Source organism: Oreochromis niloticus, linkage group LG23 (assembly GCF_001858045.2).
Source record: "Oreochromis niloticus isolate F11D_XX linkage group LG23, O_niloticus_UMD_NMBU, whole genome shotgun sequence".
NCBI classification, from domain to species: Eukaryota; Metazoa; Chordata; class Actinopteri; order Cichliformes; family Cichlidae; genus Oreochromis; species Oreochromis niloticus.
In genome coordinates, this window is record NC_031986.2 from 5,173,648 (window position 1) to 5,196,013 (window position 22,366).

Below are 22,366 nucleotides of genomic sequence, written 5' to 3' on the forward strand. Positions count from 1 at the left end.
TGTGCACAATGCTTATTTATAAAGTTTTACTTCAAAAAATGCCCAATTTCCTCTTCTCCCTTGGTACATTTAAATACAGTACTTACGATGTCAAGTCACAGGACATTCTAGCACAAGCTGCACCTCTTAGTAACGCTGAACTTAGCCAAACTAGGTTAAAAAAAACTTTGCTTTATACAAATAGAATGAACTGAATGAAAAATAGAAATTACATTCTCTCTTTTTTAATCAGAACATTTTAAAGGTTATATTTGCAATATACCTGCAGTATGTATTTGTGTTTTGTTTTATGTCTGTCTAGTCTCAGATTGTATGTTTTCGGTTCACAAAGCGATCCCCATCTCAATGAGATTTCAGTTTTAAATAAAGAATTTTAAAATGTAATAATAATATGCCACAGGCCAGTAAACTGAATGCCATTTCAGCCCCTTTTAACATGCACTCTTTTTCATTTCCCTAACAGAATATGAACTGAATATGAATATTTTAATAGAACAATCTCAGGTCTCTGCACCTTCAGTTGCTCACCTCACTAAAAGATATGACTGTTTTGGAGAATGTCCTAAACAGTGTAAACATAAGGGGGAAAAAACTGCTAAAGGCGAAGGAGAGGAAGCCTCTAAGACATTAAAATGGGATCCAAACACAGATTCACAGTTTATAAACTATATTTTGATAATTATGTGATATGATTAAAAGGTGGTTGGGTGTGTCCCCATAGACCATAATTACCCAAATATTAAGGTAACTATCAAAAATAGTCAGCTGACTAACCTGCATTAGGTTCCATTCATTGTAGGGTCAAATCTCACACATAAAGTGGCCAATGTCTGAATGACTAACAAACTGGGGAAGCAGCATGTTTCACACTGCCAGTCTAATAGCTCCACCAAGTTTCATGAAATTAGGTGGTATTATCAGTATTAGTTCATTAATCATTTTGAGGACTTGATTGACTAATAGCATATGTTTGTTGTTTTTCAAGAGATTTAAGAGATCCTTCATCTGATGCTTCATTTAGGACCTTTAATTTTACACGTTACCAACAAGTTTCATAAAATTCAGCTTGGTAGTTTTTATGTTATCCTGCTTCAGTCAGATAAAATGGAAAGATGGCATCGAAATCTTACTAATGTCTTGATTCTGACTTTCCCTGAACTGAAGCATTATCAGTTCTTCCTTTAAACATATGGCTGGTTTTGATCTTGTAAACATCATACATTTTTTCTTATCACATTCACAATCTCTGCTGTGTTGCTACGCAACTTCTACCTAATTAAGAGCGTGTTTAAAAGGCACAGCCATGAGTTTGAGTTTGGGCAAGTTTTTAAACTAAGAAAGAGATATTTTATTGACTGTTGTCAGTTTGTAGTGTAAATAAGGCGCCCTCATTAAATTGTCTTTAGTGTTGTAAACATAAACTTATTTTTGCTCTAAAAAAGAAACTGTGTTTTTTGGGTTTTTGTCTTTGAGACTTAAAGGTTTTTATCTGAGACTTAGCTGTTGCTGCCTTGACCAACAGTAAATTAATACAACATACGTACGACATTAAACAGCAAACATCGCATTTGCTCTCCCACGTTGCTTTTTACAAATTACGTAGATTTGTTTAAAATAAACATTTCATCTTTATTAGTTAAGACTGGAAAATCCTGACAAACGGGTAACAGTAAATGTAAACATTAAATGCAAACACTGCTTCTTATGGAAATAACAGCAGTAAACATTTTCAGTTGAAACATTAGACTGGCTGAGAACCTGGGAACCACAGAGAAACAAAATTAAGCAGTTTTCATCAATGTGACATGCAGAGATCTTAAGCACCACTGGGTGATCTGTGTCAGTCTTTTCCTAATTGATATTTTAATATTTCACAGGCGAACCACATCCTGTACCATGGGGCCTGTACTATGAAGCAACATCAACTTACCCTGTGTCCTGTTATCTGTCTTCACTATACATAACAACAGCAATCACACTGAGTGGTGTCACAACGTTCTTTATCAACTCGGTAAGTCCTATTTTTTTTCCACGTATCAATTAAGGGTTCCCGAGTTAGGCCAGAACTGCATGATGCCCAGCATCTGAGCTGAGGATGAAAATTGTGGTCCAGCTGACAGGAGCGCCCAACCAAGAGCATTTGAGGAGACGCTTGCAGATGTGAATACTGCTCTATGCAACATCCCCACTACCAGCTTCACTCACTGAAACCAATGAGCTCATATATGCTACTGCAACAGTAATCCTAGACAGATGGATATAAAATCAAGGATGCGCGTAGAGGAAAACCCCCATCGGGAAGAATGCTGGAGGCTAACTCAGGTGCAGAAATGCGTCATAAGAAACAGGTCCTAAATGGAAAAGAGGTACAACTCAAGAAGAAACTCAGAGCTCTGGCTACTGGACTGAAGAGAAATATCAGAGAGGCAGAAGCCAAGGCAATAAATAACATGTTCTCTAAAGAACCATCCATGGTTTACAAGTGAATAAAAGCACAAGGAGATAGCTGAAACTGGGCAAAGCTGGAAAAACATCTGGGAAAGAGAGATGAAGAGCATGAACCAGTCAACATCACAAAGGCAGACATCTAACCAGTCTCTGGAATGAAGAGATGAACAGCACCACCACCCAACATGATCTACACCCATATGGAAAAGATATATATAAATCTTATAAAGTTTGTACCTGTCTTGTGTGAAACTTGTATGAAAAGCATACAAGAGTGAAAACAGATATAAGATCCCTAGAAAAATTATATAAATGAAACTTGTATGTTTTGGATACTTACAAAAACAATATATGAAAGTGGCCACTTTCATGAGTAAATCATATAAGACTTATATGAATCACTATATGAAGTAGGTCACATCTTATGCAAGTCTTTTATAAGTTTTTTCTATTTCTTTTCCATATGGGCATCTACTGTACCTGTTTGGTATTTCTATTTTTTTTCTTTTTTTTGGATTTAACATGAACTGGTGTTTGCTCTAATCATAATTTCCCTGAGGGGACCTCCCCAAGGAATTAATAAAGTTTGATTCTATTCTATTCTATTCTATTCCTAAAGGAACAGCAATTGTAATCATGAAGGATCTTTCCAACTGCAATTACCTCTCTCACCACAACATGAAAACTCCTCTTAGGCATTACATCAACCACCTGAGTAGGAAGACAATACATGAGCAAAGCTCAGAAAGGCATTGGAATCAACACCAGAGTGCCAAAGCACCCCCTTCTTGATTGACCAGGACTCTTAAGACCAAGCGCAATGGCAATAGGAGCATTGGTGCTGATATCCAGAAATTGGATCATTAGAAGCTCCAGTAGATTCAAGGAACAACATCAGAGGTCTGTGTAACAAGAGTGCAGTCCTAGGAACAGTTAAGACACTGTGCAGAACCCTCAGAGTCCACAGCCTCTAATCGAGGTAAAGAGTTTAAGGAACACACATTCCACCTCCAGCGAGTGGGACTTTTTTGTATACATATGAGCAGTACAACCCAAATCCAAGTTTTAAAAATCCACTGCAGTATATTTTAAAAAGTATTTAAAAACTATTAAAATATTGAAAAGTAGTATTAAAAAAGTATTGTATAATACTAATACATTTATTTAATTAATTCTTAAGCTGTATTGTTAAGACAGTAGCGTTATTCTTGTGACTGCAACACTCTTGTTCACAGTGGATGAGATTAAAGAACAGGAAAACAGAATTTGAGCTGGTGAGTAGGCTCTGGTCAGCAAGGACATGGCTTTGCTGTTGTAGAATTACCCACTATATGAAGGAAAGAAATGAAATGAATTAAATATCTATATGTCACTTATGCCCTGCGACAGACTGGCGACCTGTCCAGGCTGCTCTAAGACAGCTGGGATAGGCTCCACCCCCAGCGTGACCCTGAATTGGATAAGCAGAAGAGAATGGATGGATGGATGGATGTCACTCATGCTCAGCTATATGCCCTCTTACTATCCACAAACTGGGATTTTTGATAGACTGTAACACTAATTTCCAGAGAAATGTTTGATCAGTAATCAGTGGTTTCTTAGATCTTTAATGGTTATCTCGAACATAATCTACCCTGGAGCAGAAAAAAAGCTACATTGATGTTGTATCTGTGAACAGCCATAGTGATCAGTTACAGCAGTGGTGGTGGGTAACACTGTAAATGTGTTCAGATATTTAATGTCACAAGGCACTGTAACTGTATCTACATTTCCCATATCTGTGTGGCTAATGTAGGCTTTCGACACATAATTACGACACTGTTGCATGTATACCAATGCTGATTGCTGGAGTGTGTGATTGTGTTGACCTCACTCTGTCCAGTTACCAATTGAAGCTGAATTAAAAGACATTGTCATCCATTGTCTCAGGGGTACCATTCAATGCGTAGCCTAGGTCATCAAAATGTCCTCAAAGATCCCTGTCTGTAAATTTCTCAATCCTTAGTATCAGCACTACAAGTCTTAATGAAACACCTGCTATCATGACATAATAATGCCATCTGGGTATTATAGAAACAGTGAGAATTGGAGATGAAAAACAACAGATGATATTTAGGAAATTGAGAATACAGTGTAAAGAGAGACATATGAATGAGAAGCTTTGTAATTAAACAAGAGACTACAAATAAGCCCTCAGCATGCACAACAGAAAATCTTTATTCATGTTCATTCCCATTCCTGCCAATATCTTTAGCCTTGGATATATGTGTGTATTTCTCAAAGAGCGTGTGTGCTGGATTTATAGCCACAGTCGCTCCCTCCACTGTGAGACCTGATCCTGTCCTTACAAGAAGCTATTAGACTGGTTGTACTGAGAGATATTGAGTGTCTGCTCCTCTTTCTCACTTACTCATCAGAATGAACTGTGATTTCACTTCTATGTGACTGTGTAAAATGCAGCGGTATCTATATCTTGCATTATCTAATCCTAAATGTTTCCTATAAGCTCTTATATAAATAATTTAAAAATGCAGTGTCTTGTTACAGTTATATATCTTTTTCTTGTCTGTTTTTCGTGCCTGCATGGCAGTAGGAAGATACATCACTGCAAGCTGCTTTCTCATATGTATCAGCAGATACATGGCTCATAAAATTCACAACACAGGGGATGATACAAATGTACATTGTAGCTGTGTTGACTTTAAACAGATAGCAGATCCTTCACTCGTGGCTGTAAAAGCTGACAGTGAACTACATCTTCCTGCACTGAAGTATGAATGATGTGAGAGACGCGATAAAGTTCTCACACTGCTGTCACGTGTCCAGTTTTCTGTTTCATAATGAATGTTATGTTTACAGGTGTGTATTTATGTTTGTTTGTTCCCTGTCTCCCGCGTGGAGCCCGGGGGCGTGCTAGTACAGATAAAACCAAAACAGGTTAACTGATAAAAAATGCTCCCAAAGGCATCAACAGCACAGATATAGTGGAAACTATCCACAGAGCAAAAAACTATTTCTGCTGTTACGTTGTGGTTATTTGACATTTTTAAATACTTTAAATCAGACAAAATTCAATCTTCACAATTCCGATTTTTTTTTTTTTAATGAATTGAACTGAACTGAATTAAAGAAAAAAAAAACAAGCTGTGTGCAAGCACTTGGGTGACAGTGGGGAGGAAAAACTTCATTTTGTCAATGTGCTTCATTTTCTTTTTCTTTTTGGGCTTTTTCTTTTTCTTTGCTTCCCCACTTTTGCTTGTTTTTCTTCAATTGACTCCTGTCCTGTCTTATTTTGGTCCTGAGGATTTTCTAATTCAGTAATGATGGCCTCTGTTTCTTGTTTTTTTCTTGTCTCTTGCAGAGACTGCAAAGTCTGCCGCAGTACAATCTTCTCTACGTCTGTTTCTTTGTGATGTTTGCATTCTCCTATTTTTGCTTCTCTACGATTTCCAGGTAGGAAGCTTTGGTCTTTTCCAGCTCTTGTTTCAAGTTCTGTGTCTTCGAAACCTTTTTTCATGCAGGGTGTCAGTGGTGCAGAGTTTGGCTTTGAGCTCTGCAATCTCTTCTTGTTCTTTGCATTTTGCAGCTTCCTCTTCCAGATGTTTTTGAGTTTTAAGGAGCCGTTCGATCTCCTCATGCTGCTTCTTAGTTGTTTTCAGCTCTGCAGAGTCTGTGTGTGGAGCTTCTGCTGTTTGTGTTGAGGTCTCCAGACTCAGCTCTGCAGTGGTGTTAGCTGTCTTGCTGTATTCAACAGAAGCTTCACTCACCTCAGGGGTGAAGTTCTCCTCAGTGTTAGACTCGGGTCTGCTCCTGAGAGCCTCTCCCAGTTGTTCTTGAAGCTCTTGAATGGCTTTTTGTACATTTTCTCTGCACTACTTTAACTGAAGGTGAAGCCAGTCATTCTGGGTCTTGTACTTGTAGAGCTTTGTGGTTTGCAGATACCTTTTTGCAGTGATTTTCAGCACAGCGATCTCCTCTCTCATGTTATATGGAGGTTTGCCATCATGGGGTATAAAATGTGGCTGATGTACTGTAGCCCAGGCCTTTAAAAAAACTTGAATATTCTGCATGTTTATCATCTTTATTCTAAAAGCTGGCTCATTGTGTGTTCCTTCACAGATCGTTAAAAATGTTTTCTATTTGCCCAGCGAAATTTGGAAAGATTCTTTGTCATAATTATTTCCTTCCTAATGAAAAAAAGAGATTGTTTGAAAGTTTCAAGTTTAACCCTTCCCAGTTGGGATATTTGGTTATTGTGTAGTATCAAACTGGAATTCTGGATTGGGTACATTTTCAGGGGCTTCCACTCTGGACAAAAATAAGACTAGTCATTAAAAATGAGAAATGACTTAAAACATTTATTTACATCTTCATGAATTTGTGTATTTCTGACACCGACTTCATTGGTGTGTCTAGTTTTTGTTCTTTTTTTTGTCTGTTTGGTTTCTCTGTTTCTCTGTCCTCATTCTGTCTTCCTAGTCTTGTCGCCCGTTCCCTGTATTCAGTCAGTCTGAGTCTGTGTGTTTTCCATGTTTTCCTGTGACTGGGCTCTGTCTGTTTCCTGTTTTATTCTGATAGTCATTTGTCCTGTGCGTCATGTTCAGTTTTGTTTTGCCTGTCTCATCAGTTGGATTATGTCCAGAGAGGGTGGTTAAATTCCCTCAGAAGAATGACGATCTGTGACTTATATCATATGCTAGATCTTTTAAAGGAATCTTATTCTTGTTTTCAACTTTATATTTTTTTTAAGCTCTATTAGAGTACCTGTGCACAATTCATAGTTCAAATTAACCCCAACTTCTTATACTGGGCCTTGGTGCAGTGTTTTAGGTTCCTTCTCCTAAAGGGAAGGAACTTCCCTCCGTTTTAGGTCATTCAAGTGGCCTAAAGATGGGGCATTATAAATGAAAACTGATGATTTTCATTTCAGTGATGATATGAATTTTTACACAGACATAGTTTGACTATGCAAGAGTGCAAAAATGTGCATTTGCAATAATGAACTATTCCTTTGAGTTTTTTCAGAAGTAGGCCTTTGTTTTATTTTAGTCTGGTCTAACTATATCTACAATATGAATTAAAATACCAGCTCTCCTTTTTATCAAGAGTGAGTCAAGCTTAAGTAACCAGCAGAAAGGTCTTCTTCACAACCATTATGATTCTCGCCATCTAATAGGTCACCCCTTGATTAAATGTAATTACAATGAGCAATGTTTCAAATAACAATTAATTAGCCTAATTAAACCAATGGAAAGATGATCGCTACACTCTTAAAACTGACTATGGGTGCTTTAATTGGTGATTTAATGCACGCTGCAATGCAGGCCTGGTCACTGAATGGTAAAAATTACATTCCCACATTATTGCGTATTGACTGCTGTAATTCTGGTCGGAGTACAGTGTGGAGAGACAGACTACTCTAAAATTTGTCGCACGCTGTAACGTATTTCATAACCTTTTTTCATGTCAGCCACAGCTAATTTAGTTTGTCTATGTACAAGTACTGTATATACTGAGTCTGTATAATCCCAGGTAACATTTTCTATGCTACAATATATGTTGTATTACATATTCCATAATTTCCAATTATGCACTGCGCTTATTTTATTTCCTGGCAGTAGAGAACTGTTCAAGTTTTGTATGTTAAGGCAAAACTAACTAATAATCTGCTTTCACGTTCCATTACTACCAGTCATTTTCCAAAGCCTGCAGCCAGTAATATTCAGGGGGTACACCTACCTCAAACCTCTCATATATGTGTGTGTGTGTGTGTGTGTGTGTGTGTGTGTATGTAGTCTAGTGCAGTCTGGCATTAGTCACATCATTGTGATCCTCTTAGGCTAAAGTTAGGTTAGATTTTTGTACAGTACAGTACAAATTTAAGTACTGATTTCAAATTTGTTTTGCAAAATTTGATATCTAGATATCTTTAGATATGAAACCAGAGGGAGACGGGGAGATTTTGTTTTTTAATGTGTAATTTTGTTTGCTTCCCGAAATCCCACCCAACAGTTTATTGCAAAAAAAAAAGCCAAGCACAAAAAAAAAACAATCCGAGAGAGTGGCTGGCTGCGGTTGGACCAACTTAGTTTACCGTGCTTCTGCTGTTATATTCCAGCAGCTTTTAGACATGCTCCTTTCAAGGACAGAGACAGAAAGCAGCATTAGAAGAAAGAGGCGGTGAACAACTCTGTTGTCTGTATTGTAGCCATTGCCACAACAGACTATCCAACCATAGCAAATGAAAAAGTATACTTAGAAATCAATGAGAGGGTGACAGTCAGTTACAACTTAATTGACACATCCTAACAACTACACACTAAACTAGTCTTTTTCACAGCATTGAGTGGGTGGAGAGTTTGTTGTTACCGTTTGTTGTTTGTTGAGTGAAAGGTGAAAAAGGAGCTTCATTTAAAAGGATGTGTGATCTCAGCTCAGGAGGGAAGGGTAAACAAGCCTTTGTGCTCGCTGTTTGTGAACTTTGTTACTCTTGGCATCATCATGTCTTGTTCTATCAGAATAAGATAAAAGTCCTGCAGAGAATACACCGACCCTACCAACGTTACACATACACAGAAAGAAGCTTTGAAAGAAATATAGATTAAAATGGTTTACTTTGTCAAAATAAATGTTACTTTGATAAATAGCACTTACAGAGTAATCATATTTTCATTGTCATTGCGAAATGAACATGCATGAAATACACACCATAAAAGAGTTACTGAAACAAAATGAATAGGAAAAATCCTTTCATTTGAAAGCAGGGCACATCATATGAACATTTGACCACTTATATTTAGCCCTGTTTGGTAAGACTTAAACAAATGCACAAAAGGCAAACCCAAGTGAACTACTGCTGATACAAACCACATAGATGGAATCAAAGAACTTGCAAAAAGCCAACAAGAGTCCTTGCTTACACATTAATAAAGCTGAAAACTGTATAAAAGCAGCTCTTTCAAGTGTTCTCATCCAATTGTTTTAAACGACCAACGTTTGCTTGTTGATATGAGTTGCTATGGACAATCTAAATGAAAAGTTGTCTGTATGTAGCATAGTTAGTATATAAAATATCATGAATGGCCATCTATGTCCACTGTGAATCACCATTTTTAAAAAGAGGGGGTGGCTTACAACGCCAGCTGTCTGCCAACTACATTGCAATTTTGACCTCAATAGGTCACATGATAGGGGAGGCCTCACTCAAGGTGTCACAGTAGTTTTACCCAAAACCTCTGACGATATTTATCCAGGTGTTTTTTCACACCTTGGCTCAGGTGTTTAAGTGCATAATTAATACTCTTAAGGAACAACCCCACTGGGGTTTAAATACCTGGGACTCTTAGAACTGAAGAAGCATCTTGGATAAGAGGTGAAACTTCTTTACAAAACTTAAAGAAGCCCAGTAGCTTTCTGTCAAAGCTCCTTAAAAATTTAGAGGTTCCTTGTTTTTTCATTGAGCAGTTTTATTTTGATCAGTGTTAAGAGGGTAGCTTTCACTTGGCTGTTTTGAATTCATGTTGTGACTTTACTGCTGTAAACGTTAATGTTGCTACACTAGAAACAAAGGTTTTTCCATCTGGGTGTTTCAAATAGATGATAATGCTTCAGAAAGGACTCATCTTAACCAAACCCTAACCCGAAATGGGTCACTTATAATCTGGTGAATCTGGTGAAGGTTTGACTGTATGGAAAAGTAGAAATACGGAAAAGAATAGAGCAGCAGGTATAAGCTCAAATGTCAATAAATGCAGGCAGATGAGAGAACTTCCTTAGTGGCTAAAATGTCCAATTTCAGGGCTTCACTCTTGTAAGGCCTTCTTAGCTGATATCATTTACTTGAATCGGGTTCATGTTGCCATCTGCTGCAGAGATCTTTTTGTCATTCATGCAATGAGCCAGCCAGCATGAGACTGAGCATCATTAAACTGAGAACCATGCAGACATCACTCCCCATGTCGGTCATAAATGAGTAGTCATTTAATCTGAAGAGCCAACCTTATTGCACAAAGGAATGGAGTAATGAGAAATACTGTGAGAAGAGGACCTGGTTTCAGCTGTCAGGCTGCCCTGCAGCTGAAGTTCCATGAATCAGAGGTTGTTTTTGGTAGAGACTAAACCCTAGTGATTTCTACAAGGAGCTGACTGATCCTGCTGTGATGGAAGCCGTTTTACATGTGGTCAAGGACAGACGGGAGAAGAGATTAGAGGACTAAAGAAAGGGGAAGGGAAAGTAAGAGAGAAAAGCAAGTTGAGGAGAGATAGCAAATTGAAGGCATGCACTTCACTGAAACTGTACTTTTGTTGGCGAATTGCACATATTCGCACACATGCACAGCCATCGTTTTGTGGTGGGGTGGAACGGGAGTGGTGGTGGTGGAGGCAGAAATCGATCCTTCCTAGAAGAAGCCAAGCAATCCAGCAGGTAATCTTACAGATAGATCTGCTGTCTGATAGCCATCAAAAACAGTAAGGCCACTGCTGGATAACTTCCTGTCGTCACTGATACACTGCACCACAAAGACGCAGCACAGAGTGAAATAAAATTCACTGTGTGCTGTGGCTTCACTTCTTGATGTGGGAGACTGTCCCTCATTAAACAATCACTAAATCTATAACCATCAGCTGGAGGGTTGAGAAACCAGGAGTCACTTCTAAGTCCACTGAAATGACAATGAGAATAAATGCAAGAAAAATGATATCACATCAGTGTGTTTATTTTTAAAATCGACACGATCTAATCTATAAAGTCTTTTTCAGTGAATGAACTTTCTGATCTGTAAATATCATTAATTTTCCATTAAATATGCACTTATGACTTTAGAGGAATGTCTCTTTAATAAACTAGCATTAATAATGGATGTTGTATTTTTAATGACACAAATCCCCAGCAGTGTTTGAAGAAAGGGCATCCGGCATGAAAAAACGATCTATCCACTGTGGGATCAGCCGAAGGAAGTTTTCTTTCTTTAATGTGTCCCTTGTTTTGTTTTTGCTAAATAATTTAATTCTTGCTAACTTAGTATCATTTGTGTAATTTATTTTAAAGCATCCTGACAGATACTGAGGTTTTGCGGATTATAATTATCCAATTATTTTGGAGTGAAGAAAATGAAAGATTTTCTTACATCTTACTTACTTTCTAAACATTATTACTTTAATTAGAACTGTTTTGAAAAGCAAATTCATTATTGTCAAATGTCATAGTGACAGAAATTCTAGAATTTTTCTTTGCATTTAATTAAATAAGACTTATGTCTTATAATTGTGTGAAGCTCTTAAATGATTTTACGCAAACTAGTGGTAGTTCCCTAAAACTAGGAAAATAAGCTGTATTGGTCTGACAGTGGCAGTTTTTATGAAACAGAACTAGCCAATTCTGTGTTTTTCTTTTTGATTGTTGCAGACAGTAAAGGTCTTCTTTGGAGTTTTAATGTTGCTGAGTGCACTTGGTGTGTTTACAGTGTTTCAGGGTCGATCAATACAAAACCTATTTGGTTACTCCAGTTTAACCTGCAGGAGATTGTGCTTGCAGTGTGCTTTGCTGCTACACAGGAGATAAATTCATGAAATGCAGGAATAAAATCAGCTATCACAGATGATGAGCTCAAAAGACGGTGCTTTGATTTTTGAGCATGAAGGCATTTGTGTTAGCCCTTTAAATCGCAAACAATTTAAAGAGATTTAAAACATTATTGCCTAAAGATGAAAACTTTATTAAATATTTTTCAAAAGAATGGACTTTATATTTAGACTATAATGACCTGCCTGGAACATCAGCATCTGCTCAGAGATTCAGGAATTAGAGGAAACCATTAAATCCTTAGAAGAAGCCTACATGACCACGCTGGAACAGGAAATGCTGAGCAAAATACATAAAGCAAAACTAGAATTACATGAATTTATTGATAAAAAGAAATCAATTCTTAGTAGTACAAAGACTTTTTGAACCTAGTAACAAATCAGGTAGATTTCTACCTAACCAGTTAAAAATGAATAAAGAATTAAGAAATTCAGTAAGATTCTAACTTCCCCACTGTATAAGATGCTTCTGTCCTCTTTTGAGGCAGGCACTCTCCCCCCCTCCTTAATGGAGGCTAATATTTCGCTAATTTTGAAGAAGGGGAAACCTCCTGAAGAATGCGCTTCCTATAGGCCTATATCTGTTTTAAATCTTGATTTGAAGATACTTGCTAAGGTCCTCGCTATACGTCTTGAGCCAATACTACCTTCGATTGTTAAGAATGATCAAACTGGTTTTATACGGGGGCGGTATTCCACACATAGCGTGAGGCGCCTACTTAACATTATTCAGCACTCATCTTTGTTTAACCCTGAGGCTCTAGTCATCTCACTTGATGCTGAAAAGGCCTTTGACCGTCTGGAATGGCCGTTTCTTCTTTTCACACTTCAAGAATTTGGTTTGGGTGACAACTTTGTTAAATGGATCCAGATCCTTTATACTTCCCCTCTTTCGGCAGTGATTACCAATGGTTATAGGTCAGGCAATTTCAGTATTGAACGTGGCAGTCGGCAGGGCTGTCCGCTGAGCCCTTTGTTATTCGCCCTAGCTATGGAACCCCTTGCCACAGCCATTAGGAAGGATGCTGCTATTGAAGGACTCTGTTTGAACAATTCTCAACATAAGATTTCACTTTATGCAGATGACGTTTTAATTTTTCTAAATTCTCCTGCTCACTCAATTCCTAGATTAGTTTCGTTAATCTCCCAATACGGCACCTTCTCGGGCTACAAGATCAATTTTTTTAAAAGTGAGGCTATGCCCCTCTCTGTTCTAAATGAGGTTGATCCAAACATTTCTCAGCCTTTTCGTTGGTCTCCCTCCGGTTTCACTTATTTAGGAGTTAAGATTTCACCGAATCTAAAAGAAATGTATAGTCTGAACTACACCCCTTTAATTCAGACAATCAATCGCGATTTGGATAGGTGGTGCAGCCTCCCTCTGTCTCTCTTAGGTTGTATTCATCTGGTCAAGATGAATATCCTCCCTCGCCTCTTGTATTTATTCCAGATGTTACCGCTTGCTCTGTCCAAAAAAATTTTGTCAAAATTAAATGGTTCAATTATCTCTTTTATATGGCGTAAGAAAAGACCTAGATTGAGATACAGTTTTCTGTGTTTGCCTGTTCAGAAAGGCGGTCTTGCCACTCCCTCCCCCCCACAATATCTCTTGGCTGCACAGTTTAAATTTCTTACATAATGGTTTATGGACGATCCGGATTCCATTTACCTCAGCGCCAAGTCCACTTCTTTAAAGGGCATTCCGTTGCGGAACCTGCTATATATTTCCACAGGTAAAACCACAGTTCTAACACAAGATAATATGGTGTTAAAGAATATGCTCACTATTTGGCGCAAAGTCAGGCACCTGGAAGGATATTATAATTGTTTCTCCCTCCTTACTCCTATTCATGAAAACCCTGACTTTTTTACCTGGTCTTCGGGCTGGTTTTGCGGGCTGGTCTCAAAAAGGGATTAATACAGTGGGTGATCTTGTTCATGAGAACTCTCTTCTTACTTTTAATCAACTGAAAAGCAAGTTTGGTCTGACCAATAAGGATTTTTTGAAGTACTTTCAGGTAAAGCACTATATTACTTCTAAATTGAAGGATTTTAATGGAGGGTTTGGTCTTTCTCCTATAGAATCACTCATGGTAAAAACTACCCAACTAAAATGTATCACTACAAAGATTTATAACATTCTCTCTGATCTTAGAATGGATAACTCTAACAAAATCAAGGGCCAATGGGAATCAGACGTAGGCGCTATAGATGCTGAAGCTTGGGATGAGTTGTGTTGTCGTCCTTTTAAAGCCTTGGCATCTAATTCTATTTGGGAAAGGCAGTTTAAACTTATAAATAGGCTTTATATTACACCTGAGAAAAGGCACATAATGTTTCCAGCTTTGCCTAATCTCTGTAACAAATGTCAGTCTGCTGTTGGTTCCTTTTTTCATTGTCTGTGGAGTTGTCCTGTTATTCTACAGTTTTGGAGATCACTCATAGATAAGCTATGTACTATATTTAATTGCCGACTGCATTTGGGTCCAAGGACTTGCTTGTTAGGACTAAATGATGAGCTACCTGCCGGCTTTCGCAGCAAAGATCTCCTTCACATACTGCTACACTACGCTCGAAAGTGCATTATGGTACTGTGGATTTCTGATAAGGCTCCATCTGTCAACCAGTGGTTACAGTCTGTGATATGTACTGTGCCAATGGAAGCCTTCTCCACAGCACTTAAGGACAAACCTTTCCTTTTCTATCGCACATGGGACCCTTTTTTGGCCCATCTGGACACTCCTTCTGCTCAGAGGTTAAAATCGGGCTTACGGGATTTAGCCTGGCAACAAAGGGACGATTGTTAACCTTTTTCATTGTTTGTTACTATTGCTGTTGGGTTTTTCTTTCTACCTCCCACGTCCTGCTCTACATGTAGATGCATCTTTGTCCTGTGTATGTATATGCTGGTGACTGCTGTTTTCCTGCTTTGCAATTAAAAGTTCAATAAAAAAATAAAAAAATGAATAAAGAAAAAAAACAACTATATGTTCTGTTAAAGTCTTAACTGGGAATACAGTATATGATCCTGATAGAATAAACAACTCTTTCAGGGACTCTTACAAAACTTTATATTCACCTCAGATAAACCCAAAGACAAAATTGATCAATTTCTTGATAACTTAACCCTTCTATTATCAGACAGTCAAGCAAGTAAGCACTGGATTCACCGCTGACATCAGGTGAACTCCAAGAAGCCCTAAAAAATATGCCCAGTTAAAAGGTTTCAGGCCCAGATGGATTTCCAGTAGAATTCTATCAGTCAGCTTTGACCACAACTTCTGCTCCCAGATATGTTTAAAAACCTTTAAAATGACTAGAAACCCCAATCTACAATTAATACAAAACAAAATTCTGTATGGAGTGCACTATACAGGTCAAGAGATGATCAGGATGGGTTTCCCTTTGCTCTTCTCTGAATGGGGGCCGTGGTTGTCCCTGTGGTGGTCCTCCTGGCGCTCTCATGCTCTGGGAGGCCTCTGCATGTCTGGGGCCCGGGTCTTATCCATGCTTGCTTCAGGTCCTGGGGAGTGGGGCACAGCACCCACTATTAGACACTACATGGAGAAACCTTAGGAACACAAGTGCCCTCATGCACATCGGTGTACACACAAGTGTCCACACAGGTGTAATGCCGTAATGCTCCACTTGTGAAAGTAAATCTGTTTGGCATTTTGCCTTCAAACAACAATTCTGATTGCTACACTGCCGAACAGGAAAGGAAAAAAAGTATTTTTATTTAAGTAACTGTAATACACCATATCATATCTATTTTAAGTTCTTTTTAGTGTAACAGTGGCAGGAATATAAAATCCTGCTACACATGTTATTTCAGTGACGTTTCTCAAATCCTCCTCACCACTCAGAGTTTGTCCAAACAATCAAGAGCTATATTATCCTTCAATTCAATTCAATTTTATTTATACAGCGCCAAATTACAACAACAGTCGCCTCAAGGCGCTTTATATTGTAAGGTAGACCCTACAATAACACATACAGAGAAAAAACCCAACAATCATATGACACCCTATCAGCAAGCACTTTGGCGACAGTGGGAAGGAAAAACTCCCTTTTAACAGGAAAAAACCTCTGGCAGAACCAGGCTCAGGGAGGGGCGGGGCCATCTGCTGCGACTGGTTGGGGTGAGAGAAGGAAGACAGGAAAAAAGATAATCCTTCAACAACAAAGAATAAGACAAACTGAAATAGCTTGTTACACTTCTCTGTGACCACAGTCAAGGCACAAAGGACACAAAGAGATTTTTTGGTGCACGTTTATTTACAGTGATAGCTGCCCTCGTATACACAGCCAGCACGGCTCCAGCTTTGATGCACAGCTGCAGCCCCGTCTCTCCTGTCCTCCTCTCCTCGCCCGGTCCCAGTACGCTACTGAAAAGGCACAGTTGGATAACCATTATCAGCTGTGTCCACCAGCCTCCCCGTGGCACTGCCCCTCAACCCACTGCACCACCGCTTCCTATATTGTTTAAATGAAAGGCATTGATTATTTAATAATAATTGGCAGGAAAATGCATAAATTCACTTTCATGACTTCATATGTTTAGGTTTTTGCATTTATATGTTTAAGGTGATGTAAAATTAGGCCAAAGTAATTTAATTTGAACTGAAATAAATATGTGCTAAATTGTTAACAAAAATGTATTGTCAAACTATCACAACAAACTGCTTAATCGAATTGAAATGTAAAAATTAGGATTCTTGAGAAGCCCTAGTTCACAGAATGTGTTTTCAAGATGAAAAAAAAGCATTTTTGACCATCACGCCACCAGCCTACACAAAAGAGGACTTTAAGTTTCCTCTAATACTTCTTACCTTCTGCTGTTCTATCAGAGCGGTTATCCTGTTCTGTTGACCACATTGCTTTTTTCACCATGCTGACTGGATCCAACAAAAACAAGTTGAGCATTTTCAGACACATGGCCTTCACTGCCCTCTGAACACCCGACCTGTCAGAGCTTAGCAAAAGAGCAGCTAAACTCCAGTCACAGACCACAGCTCATGACACTGATCAAACACTGGTCTAAACTTTACAGCCTTAAAAAATAGCCTGAGATGGAGCTAAGTTAGTGTATAAATGAAGAAAGAGGGATGGGTATTTGTCTGTGTTACAGAGACATATGACATTTGATAATTATATCCCTAGTAAATATTTCTGTTATGAAAACTACTTCCATAGGAATCAATAAGATAAGTAGCAGCCAGGTGCTGTTAATGAAATGCACTAGATTAATTGATCATCAGCAAACGTTACCACCTCTACAAAACCAGAATTTTGGGCCATATGCACATGTGGAACAATCAGCTGTTTGTTAACGCAGTACCATAATCTGTGTAACCATTGGGAAGCAAATACATCCCGATGAATGGGGGAGGCTGAAGCTCAGGTAGTAGAGCAGGTCATCTGCTAATTGCAAGGTTGGTGGTTCGATCCCTCCAATCTGCATGCTAAATATCCTTGCAGGATACTAACCCCCATTAAAGTCCTTTGAGTGCTCAGATAGAGAGAGAAAAAAAGTGCTATCTAAGAACCAGTCCATTTACCAATCCTCAGAGACTTTGAAAAACCCCCAGCTGTATCTCAGATTCTATAGTTCAAGTTCAAGACAGTAGAGTTAGAAAATGTTAGGCCTGTTTGGTTGAGTTGCCAGCAGAAAGTTGCTTCTCTAAACATGGATGAGGTTCAGCTTAACAAAGTTCCCACAAAAAAATGGGTGTTTGTGTTCCAATGTTGTACTTCCACCAACGCTGTGGTGGGAACTTAAGAGACCCATGCATAAATTAATGACCACAATCTTCAATGAACTGAAGCAACATTGGTAAATAGACTGGTTCTTATATAGCGCTTTTCTACTCATCACTCAAAACGCTTCACACAACTTGTTCATTTACATAAGCACTTTTTCTAAGTGCTTTCTATCTAACATTCACACACGCGTTCATACTCCGATGGATGTATCAGAGAGCAACATGTGGGATATTTGGCACACAGACTGGAGGTTGACAAATAAACGTAAATGAATGAATTCATTCATCATGACATGAACAGGCTGTAGAGTGCTTTGTGTTTGAAATAACTGTTTATTCGTTTTAGAGATGCTGCTTAAAATATAAGTTGTCAGGGTAAATTTGTAAATGATTAAGATATTAATCATTTGCAGCTGTCACAGAAAGTTGTAACATCAGGTCACAATATAATCTGAAATCTCCCCTTTATTCATTGTAATTATTCAAACTTTGGGAAATAGTAACAACAGTGGCAATAGAAGATCCCACCACCCAGGCTTTAGTGGAGGCTATTGAAAACCTCTAAAGCCTCCAACAGACTACGTTAACTCTCCCAAATGCTTAACTTTAAATGTAGCCTCTTTACGTCTCCTTAATTCTAATTAGAGAAATTCTTTAAAGGGGTGTTAAGTCATCTAATGGGTGTTTTATTTACAAGGCTTGAAACTTGAAGCCACAGAAGGTGGCAGAATAGTCTTTGAGTCACTGGTATTGATCAACAATCCCATTAAAGCCGCTGCAGATATTTTATGGCTTCTACCGATTTCTTTTTCACGGTCCTCCCTTTACCTTTACTGTCCTCCCTCCCTCTGTGTAACAAAGGCTAATCTGTCAAAGTCTGGCCCAGAGGTGGAGGCGTTTGAAAAGCTCTCATTAAAGTGGCATTCAAAGATCCAGACACGCAGCTGGAGGTACAGTGAGCCAGTATCCACACCAGTTAACCCGGTTTACCTCTTCACAAAGGAACCTAATCTTTCATCAGGCCTCTTGCTGGTATCATTTACAATCAGTGTCCTCTTTTCTTTCAGGAGTGCACAGATGCTTTCAAAATTATATCCATGCCTCCCTGCTCACTGCCCCAAAATGTCACTAGGTTCATTTTAACATCATGACTCTTCATTCATATTGTTAAATTAAAGAAAGAAAGAAATCCACAAATAAGTACACACCCCCTAATGTTTCTCACCTGTGCTGTTCTATTCCCCTCCTCCCTGGCTGCCTCACTCCACACAGCCGTTCACACTCAACATGCTGTACTGTACATAATCCCTCTGATCTCATAGCATTTCCCTCAGGCTGCTCTGACACAAACAAAAGCACAGGTTAATATAATTTTCTGAATACTCCTTCAGCCAGCACTGATGCGTTATGAGGTTAAAAGTTTAGAGGGCTGCACAGTGTGTGTGCGCGCACATCTCTGTATGCTGATACATGTGTGGTTTTTAAAGCCAAACTGTGTCTGACAGGCTGACAGAACAATGGAAAGTAGCCTGTGTACTTCTGTCAGGATTTATGTCAAACTCCAGCAAAAGTATCCACACTCTGCCCTCTGTTGCTCATCATGCTGTTCTCTCTCTCTCACACACACACACACATACACATAAGCCAAAAAAATAAAATTAACTCAAAGACATGCTTTCACCCTTGTGAAGCTGAAGTTTAGCAGCTCTGACAGGTGAAATCATTTATTTACTGGGGGCCATACTGAACAGCATGGCCTCTCACCAGATCTCTTGTTGGCTAGAGATGGCAGCCTCACCTCAGAGAGCCTGTGGCAGCTGTGGGCAGCTGGACCACAGGTTATTGTGCCTTCTGCATACACACACAGAGGGAGGCACATAATGTCATAGTGGTTCAAGCGCCTGCTGTTTTTTTGTTGTTGTTCAATTCAGTTCAGTTTTATTTATAGAGTGCCAATTCACAACAACAGTTGTCTTAAGGTAAATACCCTGCAATATTAGAATGCCAAACAATCATGACCCTGTATAAGCACACACTCGGTGACAGTGGGGAGGAAAAAGTCCCTTTTAAGAGGTTGGAGTTTTTTGGGCTCAGTAACATGTTTTGGGTCCTACTGAATAAAAAATTAAGTCTGTTTTATAAATTTTGACTATACCATAGTTCAAATTGGAGTTTATTACCATATTTTTTGGACCATAAGGTGCACCGGATTATAAGGCGCATTAAGCGAAACAAAACAGTCAGATAAGTCAAACTTTACTCAACTCATTCTTCTTGCTTCCTCCACTTCTGTACCATTGATTCATTAATGTTGAATTCTATCACAGCTGCTCTATTCCCATGTTGTTGCAGTATATTAATGACTAACCTCGTATTGTGGGTGGATTAGCTCAGTTGTTCTCCTGACTGAAGTTTGGTCCATTTACAGGATCCTGACATGCGATTGCATTTGTTTCTAACCAGCAGGAACCCTCACGTTAACTTTTAACGAGTGGAAAAAAGTTAGCGTTCATCCTCCAGCTTCACTGTGTTTATGTTATGCTAACATAGCTGTGTCGCTAGAGATCACGTAGCACATCATTATATACCAGCTAGTCCAACTTCAGTAGGGTTGCCAACCGTCCCTTAAAAAACGGAATCCTCCCGTATTTAGAAACAAAAGTACACGTCCTATATTGTGCTAATAAGGGACACACTTTGTCCCGTAATACAGTGAGAATCAAAAGTAGTCTATAAATGTTAATGGAATTAACGCTTTGTTTGAAAACAGAATTCTCAGCCCATCTCCTGCTTTGTGACCAATGAGCTGACAGCACACTTATGACAATTTGAGTATGACCATTCAGATTACCGCTTATCTCATTGGTCGAGGAAAGGTCGCTTACGGAGAAAATACCAGAAGACAACAGGTGACCACAACAAGAAGCATGGCCAACAGGGAAACAAACGCCGACACTGCGGTGCAAGTCTCGGACGACAGTACACCTAAAGCTGGGCATACACTGTGCAATTTTTTCAGTCACGTTATTCAGCTCCTGCTCAAACTGCACGATTGACTCGCAGGGGTTATAAGTTCGTAGGTCACGATGCAGGGTCTCACACTATACGGCCCGATGCTCTGATGCGACCCGAGTGCTCACACTGTGCGTCCATAAAATGAAGGTTATAACAGAAAATCTGTCTCGGATGAGCTTTCCAAAGTTCTACAAGTTGTGCCTCCATCGCTTGTGTCCAGATCACACGCTGCACAGCCGTGCTGCGCCGTCTTTTTCACCGACATTTACGTGTTTGCGCGTGAGCAGTGTGGGCGGCTGCGGTGCCACCCTCACGAGCGATCGATGATCGGGAGCTGGTCGTGAGGTGTTAATCGCTTCTCGTTATGCCGGGCTCACACTGTGTGATTTTTGGCCCATTTTGAGCCGATTTTTGAGTCGTGCGACCGTTTTGGCCATCGGCCCGAGTTAGTCCTTCATCGTGAGTCGTGCATCCTGTAGTGTACGTGGGGTAACGAGAAGCGATTAACACCTCACGACCAGCTCCCGATCATCAATCGCTTGGTCGGGAGGATTTCAAACCTGTTTGAAATCCTCGCGACCGTCGTGAGGGTGTCACCGGAGCTTCTCACACTGCGCACGCGCAAACACAAATGTCAGCGAAAAAGACGGCGCAGCACGGCAGTGCAGCGTGTGATCTGGACACAAGCGATGGAGGCACAACTTGTAGAACTTTGGAAAGCTCACCTGAGCCTTTTCGATGTGGCCTCACAAAATTATCACGACCACAACAACCGTGAAAATAGTTGGATCTACACTGCTGCTCAATCACAGCTGCCTGATCAATGTTTTTCATAAAGTTGATGGTGGTGGTGTGCGTGTCTGTGTGAGTGAAAGACAGAGAGGGAGAGCGAGCGACAGATTTTCTGTTATAACCTTCATTTTATGAACGCACAGTTTGAGCACTCAGGTTGCATCAGAGCATCAGGCTGTATAGTGTGAGACCCTGCATCATGACCTATGAACTTCTAACCCCTGCGAGTCAGTCGTACAGTTTGAGCAGGAGCTGAATCGCGCGACTGAAAAAATCGCACAGTGTGAGCCCGGCATAACCCCACGTATAGTACACGATGCACGATGAAGGCCACAATCTGGCCGATCACCAAATCGGTCGCATGACTCAAAGATCGGCTCAAAATGTGTAATGCAGTGTAAGCCCAGCGTTAGACCAGCAATGTTTGTTCCCCTCAGAGAAAGAAAAAAAAGGCTGCAAAAGTACAGGGAGGAATGGGAAAAGGAAAACACCTGGCTGGAAAAGTGCACGATAACACCTTTATAGCGCACTGCACTGTATGCCGGCGCACTTTTTCCATAGGCATGCTTCTAATGGTGGGCACATGAAGAACATGAGGGGCGTGAAAGCTCGGGGAACCCTTAACCAATTTTTTTGTCCACCAGGCCACGGCAAAAGCAGATATGGTATGTAAACACTGGGGTTTTTTTTTTAAAACCCTCTGGTTAAGGTTAATATGGGCATGTGCAGTGAATATCAGCGCTATGTGGCCAGAAGTGTGATAA

At 39.5% G+C, this 22,366-nt stretch overlaps 1 protein-coding gene across 5 annotated transcripts in view; it reads left to right on the forward strand.

Moving 5' to 3' along the window:
- LOC100690528 (beta-1,3-galactosyltransferase 1) overlaps positions 1-22,366 on the forward strand; it is a 189,480-nt gene that overhangs the window by 128,580 nt on the left and 38,534 nt on the right. For 2 of the 5 annotated variants that reach the window (XR_003216393.1, XM_019352180.2), the window contains exons 3-4: positions 1,878-2,011; positions 5,810-5,901. The exons of 1 other annotated variant lie outside the window; for it this stretch is intronic. The gene's annotated coding sequence lies outside the window, so the exon portion shown is untranslated. The remainder of the gene's footprint in view (positions 1-1,877; positions 2,012-5,809; positions 5,902-22,366) is intronic. 2 more of the 5 variants (XM_019352181.2, XM_005449930.4) reach the window with 2 other exon arrangements.